The 21,132-nt window shown below is 39.2% G+C and overlaps 1 protein-coding gene across 22 annotated transcripts in view; it reads left to right on the forward strand.

Moving 5' to 3' along the window:
- LOC109422898 (disintegrin and metalloproteinase domain-containing protein unc-71) overlaps nucleotides 1-21,132 on the forward strand; it is a 1,549,374-nt gene that overhangs the window by 549,055 nt on the left and 979,187 nt on the right. For 2 of the 22 annotated variants that reach the window (XM_062845420.1, XM_062845421.1), the window contains exon 1: nucleotides 14,448-14,917. The exons of the other annotated variants lie outside the window; for them this stretch is intronic. The gene's annotated coding sequence lies outside the window, so the exon portion shown is untranslated. Of the gene's footprint in view, nucleotides 1-14,447; nucleotides 14,918-21,132 lie in introns of those variants that run through there. 22 annotated transcript variants of the gene reach the window in all.

The following is a 21,132-nucleotide window of genomic DNA, read 5'->3' on the forward strand; positions in this document are numbered from 1 at the left end:
GACCGTAATAAGTACTATTTCAACCCATACCCACCCAGCGTTCTTCCAGCAATTTCGCTAAGACTTCTATCGGGATACTTTCCGAAATTCATACATTCATCATTCCAAGGGTTTCTTCACGGATTTCGACTGGGATTATCCCATTTCTGCCAAGGATTCCTCCGGAAATTCTTTCTGGAGTTCCTTTAGATTATCATTTCAAAGTTTCTTAATAAATTTCTTCCAGAATTTGGGAAGCCCCTATGGATTCTCTCAGGGAATTCGTCAACGATTCTATCAGGGATATTACCCAGCATTCCATCCGTGAGTCCTGCCGGTATTCCTTTACTGATTACTCTTGGAATTCGTCTCGGGCATCCTTTCGGGATTCATTTTGAGATTTCCTCCGGAATCCATTACGAGATTCCGTCAGAAATTCTTTCCGGAATGTCATCATTGATTTCTCCAGCGATTTCTTCCAGATTTCCTCTAGAGATTCCTTCAGAGATTCATTCAAAGATTCTCTCAATGATACTTCCCGGGATTCTTCCCAAGACTCTTCAAGTGTTCCTCTCGAGTTTCGTTTAGTGATTTCTCCCTGATTTACTCCACCAGGTTCCGGGATTCCTATTCCTTCATTGATTGGCCTTTTACCAGCGATGCTCTCAGTGTTATTCCGTGATTGATTCCCGGGGATTCTGAAGGGATTTCTCCAGTGATTACAGGATTTTTTCAAGGATTCCTCCAGGAATTCATCCGACCATCAAACAGAAAACCAAATCGATCACGTTTTAATCGGCGATAAATTCTTCTTGGTCATAACCAATGTCCGCACATACCGCAGTGCGAATATAGATTCGGATTACTACTTAGTCGCTGTATGCATGCACTCAAAACTTTCGACAGTTACACGCTAAAACCGCTCAGTGCATAATTTCCAGACTACACAAAAAATGTGTAACACTTACTTATTCACAAAATCAGCTTCTGTGTCCGCAAAATCGTGGAATTCACAAAAAAATGTACGGCAATCTAGCTAGGTTTACTAGTGACCTTGTAAAATAAAAAAAAAATTGACATTTCGCATCTAGAAGAGTGTACGAGTTATATTTTTGAATGTGTAACTGTTACACATTTTGGTCTGTAAATTATGCACTTATGAGTAGGGCTTACACATTTTAGGTGCTGAGCGGTTTTAGCGTCTATTACCACGCGTCGAAGTGTGGGATGAAGTTTTGCAAGGCTCCTGACAAAAAATAAATAAAAAAAAACTCCTGAAGACAGAAATTTTTGAAGGAATTTCTGGAGAAACTTTTTTAGTTATCTAAGAGATGAACCAGCCTTGGGCTGAGAATCTCTATAAGGCTAACACAAATTTCGATTTTCTCTTATGTCAAACCATGGACATTTTTTGTCAGTTTTCGACATTTTGAGGGGGACATAAATAAATTATTAAGGAAATTAAAAAAAAATAAAGTGAAATTAGAGTTGTCGAGAAAATTACTTAACAAATCCGATGAGTTTACGATTTTGCCTAATTGTTTAGGTAATTTTTCATCAAATACATTTATTATTTATCATCCACCCCCTTGACGAGTCAACGAGCAAAGTGACAAAAGAAGAAAATGAGATTTGTTCCGGCCTTATAAAGTAATAATAATAATAGTAATTTAAGTTATTTCCGGTGAAATCTTTGAAGAAATCCCCGGAGGAGCTCACTCGTTAAAAGGTTCCAATGCTCCTCAAAATGCACCTTACCCATGCAACAAAACAGTCATGGTTACAAAACAGTCACGGCAGCGTATGTAAGGGTTGCACAGAAGTCACTGTGATTTACTGCACCCTTGCATACGTTGCCGTGACTGTTTTCTAATCATGTGTATTACGCCTGTCCACTTTTTCAAAAATGTTCTATGATTCTCAAGTCCACCCGCATATTTTGATTGGCATCCTAAAAGAAAAAAATGAACAAAATTTCAGCCAAATCCATTGAAATTAAGAGATGCATCAACTCAATTTTGTGTTTTTCGACTATTTTTGAACTTCAAAAAATCATAACTACACTAAAACTTGTCAAACATGAATTCTTCCGGCACAAATTGAAAGATAAACTTGTTTGCTACAAGTTCTCCAACCAACATTTCCCAATAAAATTAAAGCAAATATATGTATTATCATATTTGTAATCAGAAAAACCTTAAAAAGTTGATATTTTTAAAGATTTCATTCTGGAACACCCTAATATACGTAATAAGTTGAATATTTCAAAACGGCATCATATTCTCCAATGTTTTGTGGTTATTTGCTTCTTTAACATCAATACTGCAGGAATTGAGCAAAAATTATTAAAATTCGGGAAAGCCAACACTACACTACATGGATATTCCAGGTCAGCCAAACAACCTTGGAGTTCAGGACTTCAGGTACTCGTAACAGTATCCATATCTGTTATACTGAGTAACGCTGCATAAACAACCGCAATAACTGGAGCAATCTGAAGTCTACTTGCTTATTATAAACCTTTGTGAGATTTAGGGTCGTCTAAACTGTTTTACAATGAAGTCCTTCAAATCAACAAGAAAATTGTTATGTGTTTTGCCATAAATAATTGTATTGCATAATCTGCTGGGATCCGCAATGCTCTTGAAATCTTGAATGTCATTCAGAGACACCACTTTTTTATTATAAACCTTCGGGATATTCAGATTTTTCCAAACTGTCAGTATACACAGTCCTTCAAATCTACAAGGAAAACTTTATGTGTTTTCACCATAAATAATAGCACAGCATATTCTGCTGAGATCCGTGAAGCTCTTGAAATCTCAAATGTCATTTAGGGACACTATACGAATGTTCCAGAACTGCCAAATTATTTTTGAGTTCAGAACTTCAGGTCTACTCTCGTAACATCAGCTATATCTGAAATACTGAGTAACGTATCATAATCAATCGCGATGACTGGACCAACCGGAAGTCTATTAAATATTATTATAAACCATTGGGATATTGAGGAAACTATCCTGAAGTTTAGCTCTCGATAGTAACAGTACTTATTATCACAATAAACTTTAAACTGTAACCTGAGTCACTTATAAACTGTATCATGGGTCATTTCGAGATAGTGTAAACTGTATCATGAGTAATTTCAAGATAGTCTTGATATATTCCAGACCAACAACACTATACCGAATACCATGGCTTTAGGTCTGTACTTGTGAAAATAGCTTTTGCCACTATGTAAAGTAGTGTTATATAATCCACTGCACTTACCAAAGTAGTTAGAGGAACTACAAGCGTTCTTATACATTTTTGGGATATTATGGGCTTCCTTACTATTATGTTTTAAAAGACTTACTGGACATGATAGATTACAGCTTTTATCGAAAAAAGTTATGGTTTCACCCGTAGACTTTAAGATCTAAACTCAAGAACAGTTTGGTTGATCTAGGATATCCCGACTGATCAGACACTATCTATTAACCTTTCAGAAGACTAACTGGATATGAAAGATTACAAAACGTAGCTTTGTATAATGAAAGGTTTCCGCTACACCCGTAGACTTTAGGATCCAAACTCAAGAACAGTTTGGATGATCTAGGATATCCAGACTGATCTGATGTTGTCTATTAGCCTTTCAGAGGACTTACTGCACATGATAGATTACAAATCGAAGCTTTGCATTATGAAAGAAGTTACCGTTACACCCGTAGACTTTAGGATCCAAACTCAAGAACAGTTTGGATGACATAGGATATCCCGACTGATCAGATATTGTCTATTAGCCTTTCAGAAGACTGACTGTACATGAATGATTATAAATCGTAGGTTTGCATAGTTAAAGAAATTACCGTTACACCCGTAGTCTTTAAGATCTTCACTCAAGAACAGTTTGGTTGACCTAGGATATCCCGACTGATCAGAAACTGTCTATTGAACTCTTAGAAGACTTACTGGACATGATAGATTACAAATGGTAGCTTCGTATAATGAAAAAAAGTTATCGTTAATCCCGTAGACTTCAATATCTAAACTCAAGAACAGTTTGGATGACCTAGGATATCCCGACTAATCTGATATTGTCTATTAATTCTTCAGAAGACTTACTGGACATTATAAATTACAAATCGTAGCTCTGTGTAATGAAAGAAGTTACTGTTATACCCGCAGACTTCAAAATCTAAACTCAAGAATAGTTTGGATGATCCAAAACATTCAAAAAAAAATATGCTGCCTAATATTGTACCGTTTTTATACTATTGACCACCAAAACTACAGTAAAACGTAGAAAAGGGGCTGTCCATAAACCACGTGGTCATTTTTTTGGGACTTCTCAACCCCCGCGTGGTCATTAGCCCATACAAAAATTTTTATTCGTCCATACAAAATGGTCATTGGCCGAACCACCCCCCCCCCCCCCCCTCCCCCCCCCCCCCCTAATGACCACGTGGTTTATGGACAGCGCCAAAAACTCCATAATAACGCTTAGAAAAATTCCGGCGTCAAAGGGTTAAATGAGTATTTGTGTATTTTAGCATATATTGGGGTGCAATCTAGAGAAGTTGGGATCTCATGACCAGTGTTTCGGAATTTAAGGAGGTATTGGGGTGGGTTTTTAAACAAGTAGGAACCTCCCTACGAGTGTTTAGGAATTTTAAGATATATTGGGATGCATTCTGAGGCAAGTTGGAAACTTTCAACGAGTGTTTTGGTATTTGAGGTGACGTTGGGATGCATCCTGCTCCAAGATTGAGTGAGTTAGTGAGGGAGTCAGTTGCTGACCGAGAAAGTTACAGAAAGGACAGAGAGCTGTTCTGTGAATTTGAGTACGTTAGTAAGAGACTATGTGAATTAGTCAGTAAGGTAGGGGCGTAGCCACCAGGGGGTTTTAGGGTTAAACCCCCCCCCCCCTCTCCACCCCCAGCGCCAAAATGTTTGGAATAAATTTTCAGTATGAAACGCTTTCCGACGAAAAATGTTTCGCTATTTTGAAACTGTCATTCACAATGAATATATGACGTTAGCTTGTTTGGTGCTTGTGGTAGTTTCGTGTACCACCTAGTAGGCCTTGCCATTAATGAAAATTATTATTACTTGATCTGTCAAGCTGGAGAGTACCACAGTGGCGACGAGGAAGAACCCATTTAATAAGCAAAAGCAGATTGTGGCCGAGTGAAATCTACTACGACTCATTTTGTAACGTGATGGACGGATACGAGAAGGAAAAGGATCAGCGAAAATTCGATGGCATTAATGGCATTATTTTCAATTGGACATTTCGAGAACGAGGACAAACAAAGGAAGGACAAGGAAAGCAGTTTTAACGCTGAATGAAACTGTGCTAGCCGGAACTTGAGGTAATTATAGTCTGTTTTCCGACGGATAGCATCTGATCGGATCAGACATGAGGGAAGTCGGAAAATCTCGCCTCGAAAGAGGGACGTAGACGGCAACAAGCCCGTGCACAAGGGGGGGGGTTTGGGTGTTAAACCCTCCCCATTACCGACGCTCCATACACTAGGCGCCCCTCCGCCTTTCGCTAAAATTGGGAAAAACCCCTCCCTTGGCGCCACTTCTGTGCACGGGCCTGGACGGCAATAATGTCTCGCCTCAGAGAAGGGGGACGCCAAAGCGGCTGATGAAATTCCGGCCGGTGCTGGCAATAATGTCTCGCCTCAGAGAAGGGGGACGCCAAAGCGGCAGATGAAAATCTGGCCGGTGCTGGCAATAATGTCTCGCCTTAGAGAAGGGAGACGCCAAAGCGGCGGATGAAATTCCGGCCGGGGCTGGCAATAATGTCTCGCCTTAGAGAAGGGGGACGCCAAAGCGGCAGATGAACATCTGGCCGGTGCTGGCAATAATGTCTCGCCTTAGAGAAGGGAGACGCCAAAGCGGCTGATAACAAACTAGCCAATACAGACCTGAAGATATACTCAAAAAGAGGGATCCAGGTTGCAAATAAGATTCGATTCAAAAGAAGAGATACATCAACACAGAACGGTTCAATATTCACATGTATGATTTAACAAAAAGCATGATTCCAATTTTTTAAAAAAGAAATGAACTGTTTGTTCCTACTGACAAAACTAAAAAACAATGTAAATAAAATTAATTCGCGCAGTACCACTAAAAATAATTTTGAAGGTATTTTTGTAACCATTTCTACTAGAGATAACACAAAATTCTATTTGATACTTTATTAATTGCAATACAAGTGCAAAATTAATGATTTAGTATTTTACTTATTTGAAGTAGGAAAAAAATGCAATTTTCTTTAAACAAAAGGAGATGTGGTAGTTTCGTGTACCACCTAGTAGGCCTTGCCATTAATGAAAATTATTATTACTTGATCTGTCAAGCTGGAGAGTACCACAGTGCTGTTTACGAAATGTGTCTTCTTCTTTTTGGCTCTACGTTCCCACTGGAACCTGGCCTGCCTTATCTTCAACTTAGTGTTCTTTGAGCACTTCCACAGTTATTAATTGAAGGGCTTTCTTTGTCTGCCATTGCATGAATTTGTATATTGTGAGGCAAGAACAATGATACACTATGCCCAGGAAAGTCGAGAAAAGTTCACGACTCGAACGGGAATCGAACCCGCCATCTCTAGATTGGCGATCCGAAGCCTTATCCACAAGGCTAACTGGAGACCCCGAAATGTGTGTGTGTGTCTAATAAACAAAAGGTATTATTGATCGTCGAAAACCCCTCCCAAAGCAAATTTCTGGCTACGTCACTGGAGTAAGGCAGGGTACGAAAAACGGATTACGCCGAAAAACAAACGCTTTGTCCTAAGCGGTGCATGTTGGTAATAAAGGCGCTCCGCAACAAACGCATGTCAGGCGATGAGAGCAATAAAACAAACATCGCTTGCCGTGCGTGTGCTGATATTCCGGCTTTTCTACTGAAATTTTCGACCCACATTATTGAATTCAAAAGCATTTGGACGAAATAAGACTATTGCAAACCTCAGAGTTGAGTTTCAGTTGTAAAACAATGGGAAAATCACGATGTGAATAGAACGAGACAAATATTCTAACCGTTTTTGTTGTGAACAAACTCGGGAGCGATTTTGTCATTATCTGCTAACGAAAAAACAAAGCGTTGTTGCCGTGCCTTCTTTGTTGCCTATTTTTCGCTTGCAGTGGCATATTCTGCGTACACTGGTAAGGATATATGAATCAGTGAATGAGTGAGTGAGTTGATGAGTAAATGAGCATGTGAGATCTGTTCCGTGTGAGTCAGTATATAGGTGAATGAATTAGTGAGTTAGACAGTAAGTGATTTATTCAGTGAGTTAATTAGCGAGTTAATGAGTGAGTAAATGAATGAGTAAAATTACTAACGAGGGAGTTAATTAATGAGTGAGTAAGAGAGCAATTAGGTAAAATATATGGTTAATGATTTCAGTAGTCAGTAAGTTGGTAAATGAGTGAGTTGATGACTTAGTGAGTTGGGGAGAAAATGAGTGAGCTAGTAAATTGGCAAGTAAATGAGTTAATTAGTGAATTTGTGAGATATTGAATATCAGCGTTAGTGAGTAGAAAAGCTGATCAATGAGTTGTTGAATAAAAGGCAAGAGAATAATTTACTGAGCTAGTAAGTGAGGTAGAGAATTGATAAGTATATGACTGAGTGCGCTAGTGAGTGAATTGATTAATAAGTGAACTTGTTAGTGAGTGAATATGTGATTCAATGAGTGAACTAATAAGCATGTAAGTGAGTGAGTAATCCTGTTAAAGAGTGAGCCTGTTAGTAAATGAATTAATTAGTAAGGTAGTGGGCAAATGAATGATAGTGAGTAGATAAATTAGTTTGTGAGTAAGTGAGAAATATTGTGAGCTACGCTGATCGTGGATTTCATGACAGCCTGCCGAAGGATGGAGATTATACCTTCGAAACTGCGAGATCAGGAGATCAATTTGGTGAGATCTTTCTGATTTTACCGTTCATTGTTTATATACTATAACATTACACACTTAGAAAAAATGACGGATTACGCATAGGCGAAACTACTGGGGGTGCCGGGGGTGCCAGGCACCCCCTAGAATTTTAATGCATTACTATGAAATATGGGGTGATGAATGATGAATGGATGAACTAATGAATATTTGTTTGTAGGGCACCCCCTGGAAAAAAATTGTAGTTTCGCCAATGGGATTACGGTAAAATTTTACCGTAATCTCAACAGCTGAACGTACGGTAAAAAGTTCGGTGATTTTTCAAACTACCGAACGGACTGCGAATCTCAGGAAAATGTATCTGTCAAAATTACCGGAACGTTCGGTACTTTTTACAAATTTACCGTAAATATCACAGAACGTTCGGTATGTTTATTTACAAATGAATTCTCAATATCACTGAACGTACGGTAAATTTTACAAATTTACGGCGATTTTATGCGAGCACAAAAAAACAATATTTTCATAAAAAACGTTGATGTTGGGTTGAATACATGACCTTTTGATCAGGAACCACACTTGCTGCTACTGTACAAGAGAGTCTTGTCACCGGTTATTCGGTTATTTCTTGGATTTCACCGGTTTTCTCCTGCAATTTCATCGATTTCGCCGTAATACTGTAGTTTGCTTGTTTACAGACCAGTTTCGGTGATTTTTTTCACCGAATATTGTAATTTATTCTAAGTGTGTATATTTTTTGTTTTTTTTTTTCGGGTTCAAACACACGGAGGGGTAGCCTAAGGTAGTTAAATGAACTGATGATCGGACTCAAGTTCGTGGAGTAGCCAGACTTTTGTCATGAGTTAGCATCTTCATGTTGACAACCGAAGGAATTCAACGATTTTAACTCACCCTCCTACAACAAATCATCAGGTAGATCATTCCATTCCGGAATGATTCTGTAGCCATAGGTAATCCTTGCGCTGATTGTGGGTGCACTTTTATCATCACCATCATCATCATCATCATCATCAAGTGAGAAATATTGTGAGCTAGTGAGTATTGTAGTGAGCTGTCAAGTAAATGAGTGAATGAGCAAGTAAGGAGATAGTGAGTTAGTGGATTAGTGAGTGAGTGAGTCTGTTAGTGATTGAATGTGTGGGTAAAAATGAGCGAGTGATGTTGTGAGCTAATAACTTAATGAGTGGGTGAGTTGTTAAGTGCGCGTGTTAGTAAGTGAGCAAGCCTGTTAGTGAGTGATGTAATGAGTAAGTGGGTGATGTGGAGAGTAGAAATATTGATTAGTGACTGAGTTGATGGAAGAGTGAGCAGATCATCAAATGAGTGAGCTAGTGAGTTATTGAAGTAGTGACTGAGTGATCCAGTTGGTAAATGAAGGTGTAAGTAAATGATGGAATGAGTGGGTTTGTGAATGATGTAGCGAGTTACTTATTTATTGAGTGAATCAAAATGAGTCAACAGGTGAGTTAGTGAGTAGGCCGATTAGTGAGTAAGTGAGTGAATGTGTGAGTAAATAAGTGATTCTGTGAGCGAATAAGTGAGTAAACGTGTGCGTGAATGATAGTTATGGCCCCGAATGATAATTAAAGAAGATTGCATCTGCATCAAAAGAAAGTGTGCTAATACAATTTATAGGTGGGAAATACCGTAACAGGGTAATGAAACTCATGCCCTCACCTCCCCCTTTAATGTTGCGGTAGCTAGCATAACTTGGAATTAAGCGTGCACACCTCGGATCTGATGGGTAGTGTTCTTTTCGCAGACAGGAATGAAACGGTGCAGCATAAAAACAATGTCTGCTTAGATCGGTTGACTGTGTGAATTTCAACCGTTCAAACGCTCTGACTCCACCCAAGTAACAGAATCAGTTGTATAACCGTTACTTAAGCTGAAGTATGCTTAAGAGTTGTTTATTCCACTCTTGTACAGCAAAAATGTTTGTTGAGCAGTTGCTGGCAATGACAACATTGTGCTAGTTGGCATGGAGACATCATTTCATTAGTTCAAAAGGATGTGACCCAACAGTCAAGTGTCAACAGTTCTCAGTACGCTGGATTTTCATGATGCACCGCTTAACTATTGGCTACGCGTTTAATCCCTGGCTGGTGTAATCATTGAGATGGAGTTATAGGCTGCGATATTTTACCATGTTGCCTTACACATTGTTTCGTTTTGTTGTGAAAACCAGCTTCATTGGGAATGCTGTAAGCTACCTTCTCTTCCATGTGAATTAGAATATTCACAGCTATCCGCTCACTTACGTCACGATTTATTTGCCAACTCACTCATTAGGCCGGAACAAATCTCATTTTCTTCTTTTGTCACTTTGCTCGTTAACTCGTCAAGGGAGGGGATAATAAATAATAAATGTATTTGATGAAAAATTACCCAAACAATTAGGCAAAATCGTAAAACTCATCGGATTTGTTAAGAAATTTTCTCGACATTTCTAATTTCAGTTCATTTTTTTTTAATTTTTGAATAATTTATTTGTGTCCCCCCTCAAAATGTCCAATTCCGACCAAAATTTTCCGAGGGGGGGGGGGGCGGTTGACATTAGAGAAAATCGAAATTTGTGTCAGCCTTATTGACTAACAACCCACCTAATCGCCAATCCACTAATATTGCTAATTTGGAGAAAATTTTCCACTTTACGGAAGATTGAAAAGCTACCGCAGCTGTCAGACTGATGATTTTGACCAATGTATCATCAGTCAGTCCAAGGATACCTTGGATCGAGCCTTGGATACGACGCCGATGATCATTGTTTGTTGTTGCTTTTCAGAACATTTTACTTTGCAAGCATGCTTTGATTTGACCAAACTTTTCAATGATACGATCATTTTCATGGCTGCGGTAGGACTTTGACAGCTGCGGTAGAACTCGGCGGCTACCGCAGAGTGGAAAATTTTCTAAAAATCCGCAATACACAAGCTGACCTCACACAATTTATTCACACACTCTGGTCAATTAGTGTCAAATAATCAAATTCATCATCATACTCACCAACTTTCAATTCATTCAAAAACTCACTCACCGACTCACTTACTCATCAACCCAAGATGTTTATAAGGAAGGTGTTAGCGTATAAGCAGTAAGTGGATGCGGGGAGTGCGGCACACTGCGGGGGGATGGAGGTGACAGCCGGCCAGTTTGTTTATGCTGCAGAACGCTACAGAAGCGTTGCTGCGCCGCATCGGTAACAACATTTTCAACACGGATAACCAATGTTGACATATTTCCATGGCACTCATAAAATGAGTAATATTCCCCCAGGTTTAAAATTTGCTCGTGCCCCCGCATTTATGTTAATTATGAATACAATGGTGATTTCTTAACCAAAAGAGATTGCTTTGCCGAAAATATTGCAAAATATTTGCTTGAGTGGGTGTACGAGCTTATTTGCAATCTTTGTAAGTAGGAAACAGTCGATGAGTGTCATGGAGTTTGTCCGATTTTAGTGCTGAGAAAGTTAAGCGTGCATGGTTTCTGTGGGGTTGCTACGTTGCTGGGCTGAAAGTTTTTGTTTGTCATCTCACTAGTGAAAAAAATTGAATACAAACTTGCCAGCTGTCGTTAGGTTTTCCAATATGGCGGATGGTGGAATCTGACATATTGGATTACCTTCCTTTTACTTACCTTGCATCAACCTGTTCGCACTTCACACCTGAGGTGTGCGGACTCAACATTTTTGGTCATTCAATTTGAGCGCGTATTGTTTCCTCCAGTGCTCCCCGTGGTTGAGTTTCTTATCTCTATGGAGATCAATTTCAAAGCGCACGCATAAACTACTTCACACAAATTTTAAATAGATCGATTACAAGAAAAGTAAAATTTAAACACATTTATTCCGCTCATTTAGTCTTATACGGGCTTGAAAGAATATTGAACCAATTTTGGTCAAGTTTTACACATGATTTTCACTCAGAAAAGCATTTTTGTATCCGCAGGAAAAGTTTATGTGTCATTAATCGTTTCACTTGTTTTAGCGTGACTGAGCAAACCGAACTTGTAACTAGGCACACTCTGATCATTTTGGAGGTTTGGCAGCAGCCTGGCTGCTGTCAAATTTCAGTCCGCAATCCTCAGCTTCACACTCACTTTTACGCGAACTCATTTAGTGCGCAAGTGTCATCCGATAACATATACCAGTCATTTTATTCATCATTCTCAACGTCCTCTTGCACAGCATATGATATCGGCTTCGTCATGATACACGACAATTGAGCCACTTGGCTATAGCTTTAATTACGTCGAATATACACTATGTTTGCTTTACGTGCTCTCCGTGCATTGCAGGGATAATCATGCTATCCAGGTTTTTACGCTAGCCTGCTATAAACTGTAACTGACATTTCTTGCCGACACTATAATTTCAATTATAGTAAAATCGAAGCAGGCATTTAGGCACCAAAAACTTTGTGTTGACATTTAATTGTTCATTTTCATTCCTGAAAATTCAATCGTTAATTAATGCATAATTTTCATGAATTTATTTAATCTTTTTGTGTCTTTTAGGTAGAAAAGAATGGCTTAGGAATGTTGCTGAATCTACGGAACCTGGGAAAACTGTTGAATCAACAGCATAAAAGTGGATTTTCATCTCCGTTAGACCGCTATATCAATTTTCCAGAACGGTGAAATTTGCCTATGGTTCTGAGCTTGCTTGGGAATGCTTTACAAGAGATGTAACAGTTAATTACCATGGACGGTACCAAGCCATTTTAATTCTTTCCAACTGGTATCCCCAAGACAGGAACAAGGACTGAGATGAGACAAGTTACACAAAGTTCGTCAAAATATCTCGTGTTCCTTTCCATGACAGTTTACGTGGTTTTGGGCATATTTTTTTACTTTATAAGACCCCTTTTTTTCAATTACGATACAATATATTTTTGGACAAGCAAATCCCCGGGCAAACATAGACTATTAGGAGGTCAACTTTTGGAACCATTTGAGGACTACACAGAGGACTTTTTTTCTCAGACTTATGTGAGGTTTTGTACACCTCAAGTTCGGAAAGTTGAACGGAAGCCGGTATTCAATAATTTCCTTCTGACAAACATGACTGTCGGGACACACATTGAATATTTCAAGCGAAAAAAAAACGGAAATTTAATAACGAATGGCAATCCAAAATCTCCGCAGTATTTTATCGTCCTTTCTAGTTCCTCAGGCATAACTATTTCTCCATGCTTATGGTGCTCGGGTTCCTAAATCATGTAATAAAAGTAAAATTAGCGAAATAAAATGATAATTCAAGCTCCAACACAAACGTGAAAATTTTTGACAGTCGAATCAACAATCTCGAATAATACGGCCTGCCAAGATGTAAACTATAAAACCTGTCGGCAAGAAATGTCAGAATCAAATCACCCCTCGTCGTTTTATGGCCAGCGTAAAAAGCTGGATAAAGTGAAGTAAATTACTAAAATGTATAATGCATTAATTTTGCGTATAAATTTTATAGTGGGACTGTTCTTCTTCTTCTTTATGGCTCGACGTCCCCACTGGGACTTGGCTTGACTCGCTTCAACTTAGTGTTCCATGAGCACTTCCACAGGCTTCCTTTGCCTGCCATTGCATGAATTTGTATATTGTGAGGCAAGTACAATGATACGTTATGCCCAGGGACTCGAGAAAATTTTCTCGACAGGAACGGGAATCGAACCCGCCGTCTCTGGATTGGCGTTCCATAACCTTAACCACTAGGCTAACTGGAGACCCAGTGGTACTGTTGTGCGACAGACATGCGTAGAAATTCAACAGTGGGACAATTTGACTTGACATGCTCTTCATTGAGTCTTCGAACAAAGAATGTTATTTTTTGATGTTATATGAAAATATGTGTATCAATAGAGTACCTGGTGCGAAAACTCAAAATCACCAAAAAGTAACATGGGACAACTACGTGTAGAATGGCAGTACAAACAGCGGCTAAAATTCTCACGATTAATTCAATGAATCCTTTCACGATGAATCCCTCTCGGCTGGCACATTCATGGCACTCAATTTGACTGCGTCGTAATCTCATCATCCTCATCGAAAAGTTCTCATCCCTTTCAATTGCTGCAATGCCAATGCACCAACATACACATCCCGTCCAAAACCAAACATCAAAGACTACTGGACTGATTCCACCTCGAAACCTATCCCGTAAGTTTGCTATTTCAAAGGCATCGATAGCGGCGCGTCCGTCCAATCCGATCATCTTCGTCTTTCGAAAAACGGCCGCCATCCAAGAGGATGAGGATTTCCCGCTGTCAAAAACTGCTACTGATGAGGCGAGCCCATTACATCTGCAATGTGGGTGGCATGAACGACACGCAACGCATCGGTATCTGAACCGAACCGTATCCGATTCGCTTCTAGGGCTCTCCATCAAGAATCCAACCGGGGAAGTAGGTTCCTCTTGATTTAGTTTAGAGCCTGATGAATCGTTCCATCATCTTTCGGAACTGCGAACTAAAGCAGCCCAGCCCAGTAGACAGATGGTACCTAGGATGGTACGTAGTTCTCCTATGTTGCAGAATCGCTCCATCGGTCACAGCAACCCAAGACGAACAAGTGCGAGTCCGATTCCTATCACTGATTATTGATCGCAAAAGTTCAGTCAGCAACCGTGGGAATCAGACGGGACCACGGGAGATGGGAAAAGGTACGGAACGTGGAAATCTTCACTCGAAAGAGCTCGCCATTACCGACTGACCGACAGGAAGCAGCAGGATATCGAGCGGAATCGGTTAGGCTTCCCCCTGTGCTTGTGACTTTATATGAAGAAAACAGGCGAAAAAAAACCGGCAAATACGGCAAAGCAGGTGGAAATCGGTTCAAAAAGTTTTCCGGACTCGATTTCCTGCCTGGACAACATGGCCCGGCCCGGTCCTAGGCTAGATGCGGACGAGTGAATGGATGCTTTTTTGATGGAGGAGGAGGAGGAAGAGGAAATACAACTGCAGTAAAAACTTCCTTTCAGCCAGCAGAAACTTACTATTTTTTGATGGATTAGAGAACTTTCGGTAAGAAGCAATGGAAACTTTTTTCCCTTTATGCGAATATTAAATCTTGTTGAATGCCTTTTGGGGTTTCGTTTTCTAGGGTATGGGCAGATGTGATGACCAACATTTATCCAACTTCTATCGTTTTAATCTAATAAGAAAGTTTTCCTCATATTCAAATTGTGAATGAAAATTCTAATTATGTTTATGTTGTATTTCTTTTCAGGTAAGGCGAATTCTTTTGGTTCAACAAGTATTTCAAGTGGTAAGATCTTTAAGCACCGCTGCATGTTAACTTTGAATTAAAGTCAATGTGACTTAGCAAACAGCTTTGACAGCCACCAATAAGAGTGGTTGATATTTGAAGTCTGTCCTGGACGCGTTAAATCCTCCCTAGAGCCCTTTGGCATCATTGTACATTGTCTTCGTCACATTAATGACATATTTTGGTTCACCTGGCTTCATTTTTTATTCGAATGTACTCAAATTTGTGAGCTATAATGTCAATATCATCAGCCAGCACCTTGCTGCAACCCTCTGCGAGATTCCAAGGGACTCGAGAGTGTCCCTGTTATTCGAACTACGCACATCACTCGATTCATCGCCGCCTTGATCAATAGTATCAGTTTATCTGGGAATCCGTATTCATGCATAATCTGCCATAGCTGGTCTCGGACCGATTGTGTCATACGCCAATATAAAATCGATGAACAAGTGATGTGGGGGCACGTTGTATTCACGGCATTTCTGCAACACCTGGTGGATAGCCAACATCTAGTCCATTGTAGCGCATTCACCCATGAATTCCGCCTGATATTGCTCCACGAACTCTCTTGCAATCGGTGTAGAAAACAGCATAAAATGTGAAAGAGCAGCGCTTATTTAGTAGTATGAACAAAACAGCATAAAATGTGAAAGGCAGCGCTTATTTAGTAGTATGATCGCGCAGTAGTTCCCGCATTACAACTTGTCGCCCTTTTTGTAGAAGGGATTGACGGTAATCCATTCCTCCTGTAATACTTCCTTCTCCTAAATATTGGTATTTAATAACCCAATGTAGTGCTTTCACCAGTGCTTCTCCATTGCATTTCAGAAGCTGGCTTGGTAGTTGATCTGCTCGAGCGGTTTTGTTGTTTTTCAACCGGTCAACCTCCTGCTCAATCTTTTGGAGGTCGGGGGCCGGAAGTCTTGCATCTTCTACACATACTCCTAGATCTGTTACCACACCACCTTTGGCGCTTGCAACGTCGTCATTATCACCACACGCAACTCAAAAACTCAACACAATTAAAAAAATATATTGCGTAGAAACGGCTATCTCAGTCTTAATTTACGACGATTTATTTTATTCTACCCGACGTTTCGGCCATGGGTTTTGGCCTTTTTCAAGGGAAAAATTGTCTATCGTCCTTGTCCTTGTTACAATTTGCATTTGCATTTGTCAATTTATCCGGGTCATTGCTTTTTTGTACAATTTTTGGGTAATTTAAATGATAATTTTGGTCAGAGTTTTGCTTACACATATAACGACTGTTTTAAAATGGTGAATTTCTGGACAGAAATTCACCATTTTAAAACAGTCGTTATATGTGTAAGCAAAACTCTGACCAAAATTATCATTTAAATTACCCAAAAATTGTACAAAAAAGCAATGACCCGGATAAATTGACAAATGCAAATGCAAATTGTAACAAGGACAAGGACGATAGACAATTTTTCCCTTGAAAAAGGCCAAAACCCATGGCCGAAACGTCGGGTAGAATAAAATAAATCGTCGTAAATTAAGACTGAGATAGCCGTTTCTACGTAATAAGATCCAGTTCCAGTCGAAAAATCCCACATAAAAAAATATATGTCCCCTCCTTCGTGATTTGCTTGATTTAGAGCTTTGAAGCTTTCGTATTAACGCTTATAGATCCCTAGGTTTAAATCTAGAGCCATCTTCATCTCAACTAGACATCGGCCTTTAGAAAAATCAACTACCAAGGAGTACCAGGCGATCTCAGGAGTGTTTACCGGGGCTTTAAGAGTCCTCTCCAAGGGGCTTCAAAGGCCCTAAGGAGTGCTTAAAAGGCCCTCAAGGGCGCTTTAGAGGGTTTCAATGGCAGTTCGGAAGTCTTATGGGAGTTCTAGGGAGCTTCAGGGGCGCTGCAAGGGATCTTTGAGCGTTCCAGGGAATTTCGAACGGGTCTCAAGGGCGTTTCAAAGGGTCTCAGGGAATACCAGGACGTTCCAAGGGAGTTCCAACGGGTCTCAGGGAGTACAAGGGAGTATCAGGGAGTACCAGAGAGTACCAGTAGGTCTCAGGGGCGTTTAAGGGGGTTTGTGGGGCGCTTCAAGGAGTCTCAGGGGTGTTCCAGAGGATCTTAACGGCGTTTTGGCGGGTTGATGGAACAAATGTCCCAAATGGAGGATCACGTGCCTCTGTAGCCAGCTTTCTGAGGCGTTTCGGAGATGGTACGGAGCTGAGACGAGACTCGCGAAGACGGCCTTCTTTTTCTCCACTTTGTTATTTTTTTCTTCTTCCTATCTGTGTTGACATTATGTTTTGGGCTGGTGGTTCAAACACGTACACTCCCGTTCAAAAGTTTGGGGTCACCCCCTCAAAAACATGTCATTTTTTTAGGCCCATATCTCCGCCAATATGCGTCCGATTTCAAAACCCTAGGTTTCATTCAAAAGATAATAAGTCAAAGAAACTTTGAACATGATTTAAAAGAAACTTTTTCAAAAAAAATTGTATGTAAACTTAACCCAAAGTTGCCAAATTTTCTAAAAAATGAATATAAACTTACGGCAGTGTCGCTGGAAGTTGGGTCGACCAAATTTTAAGATGAGAGCGGTAATATGACCCATTTTCTATTAGCTTTCAACTGCTTTTTACAGAACTAAGCTAAAAAATCTAGAAAAAAAGTTATTAAGTAAATTAATCCTTGATGTCATCGACCAAAAGTTTGGGGTCACCCCTCAAAATGCTGTATCGGCCAAAAGTTTGGGGTCACTATCGTAAAACATGGAAAAGTGATTTGTTGATATCTTTGTCATCTTTCATTCAATTTTAATTCTTCTTGGCTTATTTGAAACAAAATGAATGATACTTACTGAATAGACATTGAACCACACATATTTGTTGAAATTTACATACTAAAACTTAACGTAAAGTTGCCGCATTTTGTGAAGCGTAGTAAAATGTGCTAACTTTACATAACATTTTTATATACAAAAATCGTTAAATACGTTAAGTTGAAGACATCAAACGTAAATTTAGTTAATTATCTTTGAAATGAGCCAAAAATAATTAAAATTGAACTATAGATGACGAAGATATTACCAAATCACTTTTCCATGTTTTACGAAAGTGACCCCAAACTTTTGGCCGATACATCATATTGAGGGGTGACCCCAAACTTTTGGTCGATGACATCAAGGATTAATTTACTTAATAACTTTTTTTCTAGATTTTTTAGCTAAGTTCTGTAAAAAGCAGTTGAAAGCTAATAGAAAATGGGTCATATTACCGCTATCATCTTAAAATTTGGTCGACCCAACTTCCAGCGACACTGCTGTAAGTTTATATTCATTTTTTTTGAAAATTTGGCAACTTTGGGTTAAGTTTACATACAATTTTTTTTGAAAAAGTTTCTTTTAAATCATGTTCAAAGTTTCTTTGACTTATTTTCTATTGAATGAAACCTAGGGTTTTGAAATCGGACGCAAATTGGCGGAGATATGGGCCTAAAAAAATGACATGTTTTTGAGGGGGTGACCCCAAACTTTTGAACGGGAGTGTACGTGACCGCATCACCTCACATGCAGTGTGACTGAATCCCATTCACGCACAAAACCATGTTGAGGTGAAATTTTGCATCGCCAACAATCGCCAAGCAAAGTATTCATTGGAATATTTTGTTTTCAATTATTGTTGACAGTACAGGAGAAGAAAATGCTGCTCGGAGTGAATTTTGGCTTCAGAATTTATCTCGGATAGCAATACTTTACTCGTTTTAGGTAACGTAATCAAACGGGCTACAACTGACAGCTCAGTTGGGCTGCACTTGACGTTGCTTTTTTTCCTCTTCGCGAGTCTCGTCTCAGGTACGGAGGCGTTTTCGTGGGCTTTTGAGGGTCTCAGTTGAGTTACGGAAAAAAATCCATTCCCAAGACCATGAATATGACTCATAGTTTCCCGATATTTTTATGATTTTATGATATAAATATACACCATGATTAAATTTTATGATCTTATGATTGATTTCACCATAACGCTATGCACCCGTTATTGTTTTGGCTTTCGACGACCAAAAATGGAAAATATAATCATGAAGCTATGATTAAATAAGCTGGGATCATGAGTAGCATTCATGAAGCCAAGAATAATTTTCATAAACCTGGATGCAGATCCTGATGCTTTACCACCAGATTCATAAAATTATGGTTTGGTGAGGTAGAACCATGCATAGAATTCATGGAATCAAAAAATACTTTTATGATTCCGTTGTCGTTGGACCTATATGCTTCTCAGTCAAATTCATAAAATCATGGTTGAGGGAGATGGAATCATGCATAGAATTCATGGAATTAAGAATTACTTTTATGATTTCGTCGTCGTCGGACCTCAATGTTTCTCAGTCAAATTCATAAAATCATGGTTGAGGGAGATGGAATCATGCATAGAATTCATGGAATTAAGAATTACTTTTATGATTCCGTCGTCGTTGGACCTATATGCTTCTCAGTCAAATTCATAAAATCATGGTTGAGGGAGATGGAATCATGCATAGAATTCATGGAATTAAGAATTACTTTTATGATTCCGTCGTCGTTGGACCTATATGCTTCTCAGTCAAATTCATAAAATCATGGTTGAGGGAGATGGAACCATGCATAGAATTCATGGAATTAAGAATTACTTTTATGATTCCGTCGTCGTCGGTCCCAAATGCTTTTAATTAGATTAATAAAACGATGCAAGCTAAAATCATAAGAAAATAAAATGCGTGATATCAGAGCCCATTTCTATGATTTTGGAACCTATCCATCATCCTTTTTTCTATGAGCAAGCAGCACTTTTTAGTTGGCCTCTTGTTAGTGAAGATATGTAATGTTCAAATATAAAAGAGAACAACAAATGATCGAACTCACCGGATAATCATATTTAGCTGGTTTATTATTTTTGTCTTTGGCACCTACATCCAACAGGCTAAGGATGCCCTCCAAACCACATCAATGGTTCACTAGTTCACATCACTTGCTGAGTCTCCGAACTCGTCGAACGATGGATAAACCGGAAAAATAGAGAGAATTACCAAAAATTAACGCGCGATTCTCACTTTGCTTCACCCTCCGTACATAAACTCGGAACTACGACGGATGGCACAACGAAAACGCGAACTGGGCATTGTTTACTTTTTGCTCGTTTACTTTTTAGTCAATCAACTCCCAAAAACCTGCCGAATCTTACGGGCACACTGTTTCGATGTTCCATTTCCTCATATATGCACATTTATTACTCTAACCAAATAAAAACTTTGCAAAAATAGCAGGTTCAACTTTTTCCACATGTCTGTGCTGGACGACCGCGCGATTTATATAATTGCATATGGCAGATAAGTGTAACGCTAGGAAGCGACCATAAATATAATTTATGAAAATGCTTGTTTCTATTCATATTTCTGGTCAACTCATTCATGATATTATGAATTTTAATTATGATATTATGAGTTGGCAGACATCATAAGAACCAGGGGCGTACAATTTCGTTTCAATGATACACTTTCATGCAACATTTGAATGAGTCACTTAAAGTGTTTCATACATTTTTCTAATGACTCGGTCGTTAGAAAAAACTTTTCCACTCATCGTAGCACTCGGTAGTCTCCCACCCGGTCGCATTGCTTGTGCTTCACCCGTCAGAGCATTAGTGTCTCACTGGTGCGCGCTAGTCTCTCAATGGTTACGGGCGTCGGTTAATTGGATTTAAGTGGTCGAATTTGTTAGCCTCTTTCATAAAACATAATTATCATTCTATTGGCGTGCACCACTATTTAAAAATGTGGTTTAAATAGTGTTTTTAGCATGTTGAAGTATTTCAATGATTCATAAATGAAACGAAAATCCAAGTGTATCATCCCATGTTTCATACACACTTGTTTCTGTAGCAGCAACGAACGAGTGTGTTGCTGGGTGAGAGATGAATCATCACAGCAGTCCGTTCGCATGGGAAACGATTTGCTACA

This window comes from Aedes albopictus, chromosome 1, assembly GCF_035046485.1.
Source record: "Aedes albopictus strain Foshan chromosome 1, AalbF5, whole genome shotgun sequence".
NCBI classification, from domain to species: domain Eukaryota; kingdom Metazoa; phylum Arthropoda; class Insecta; order Diptera; family Culicidae; genus Aedes; species Aedes albopictus.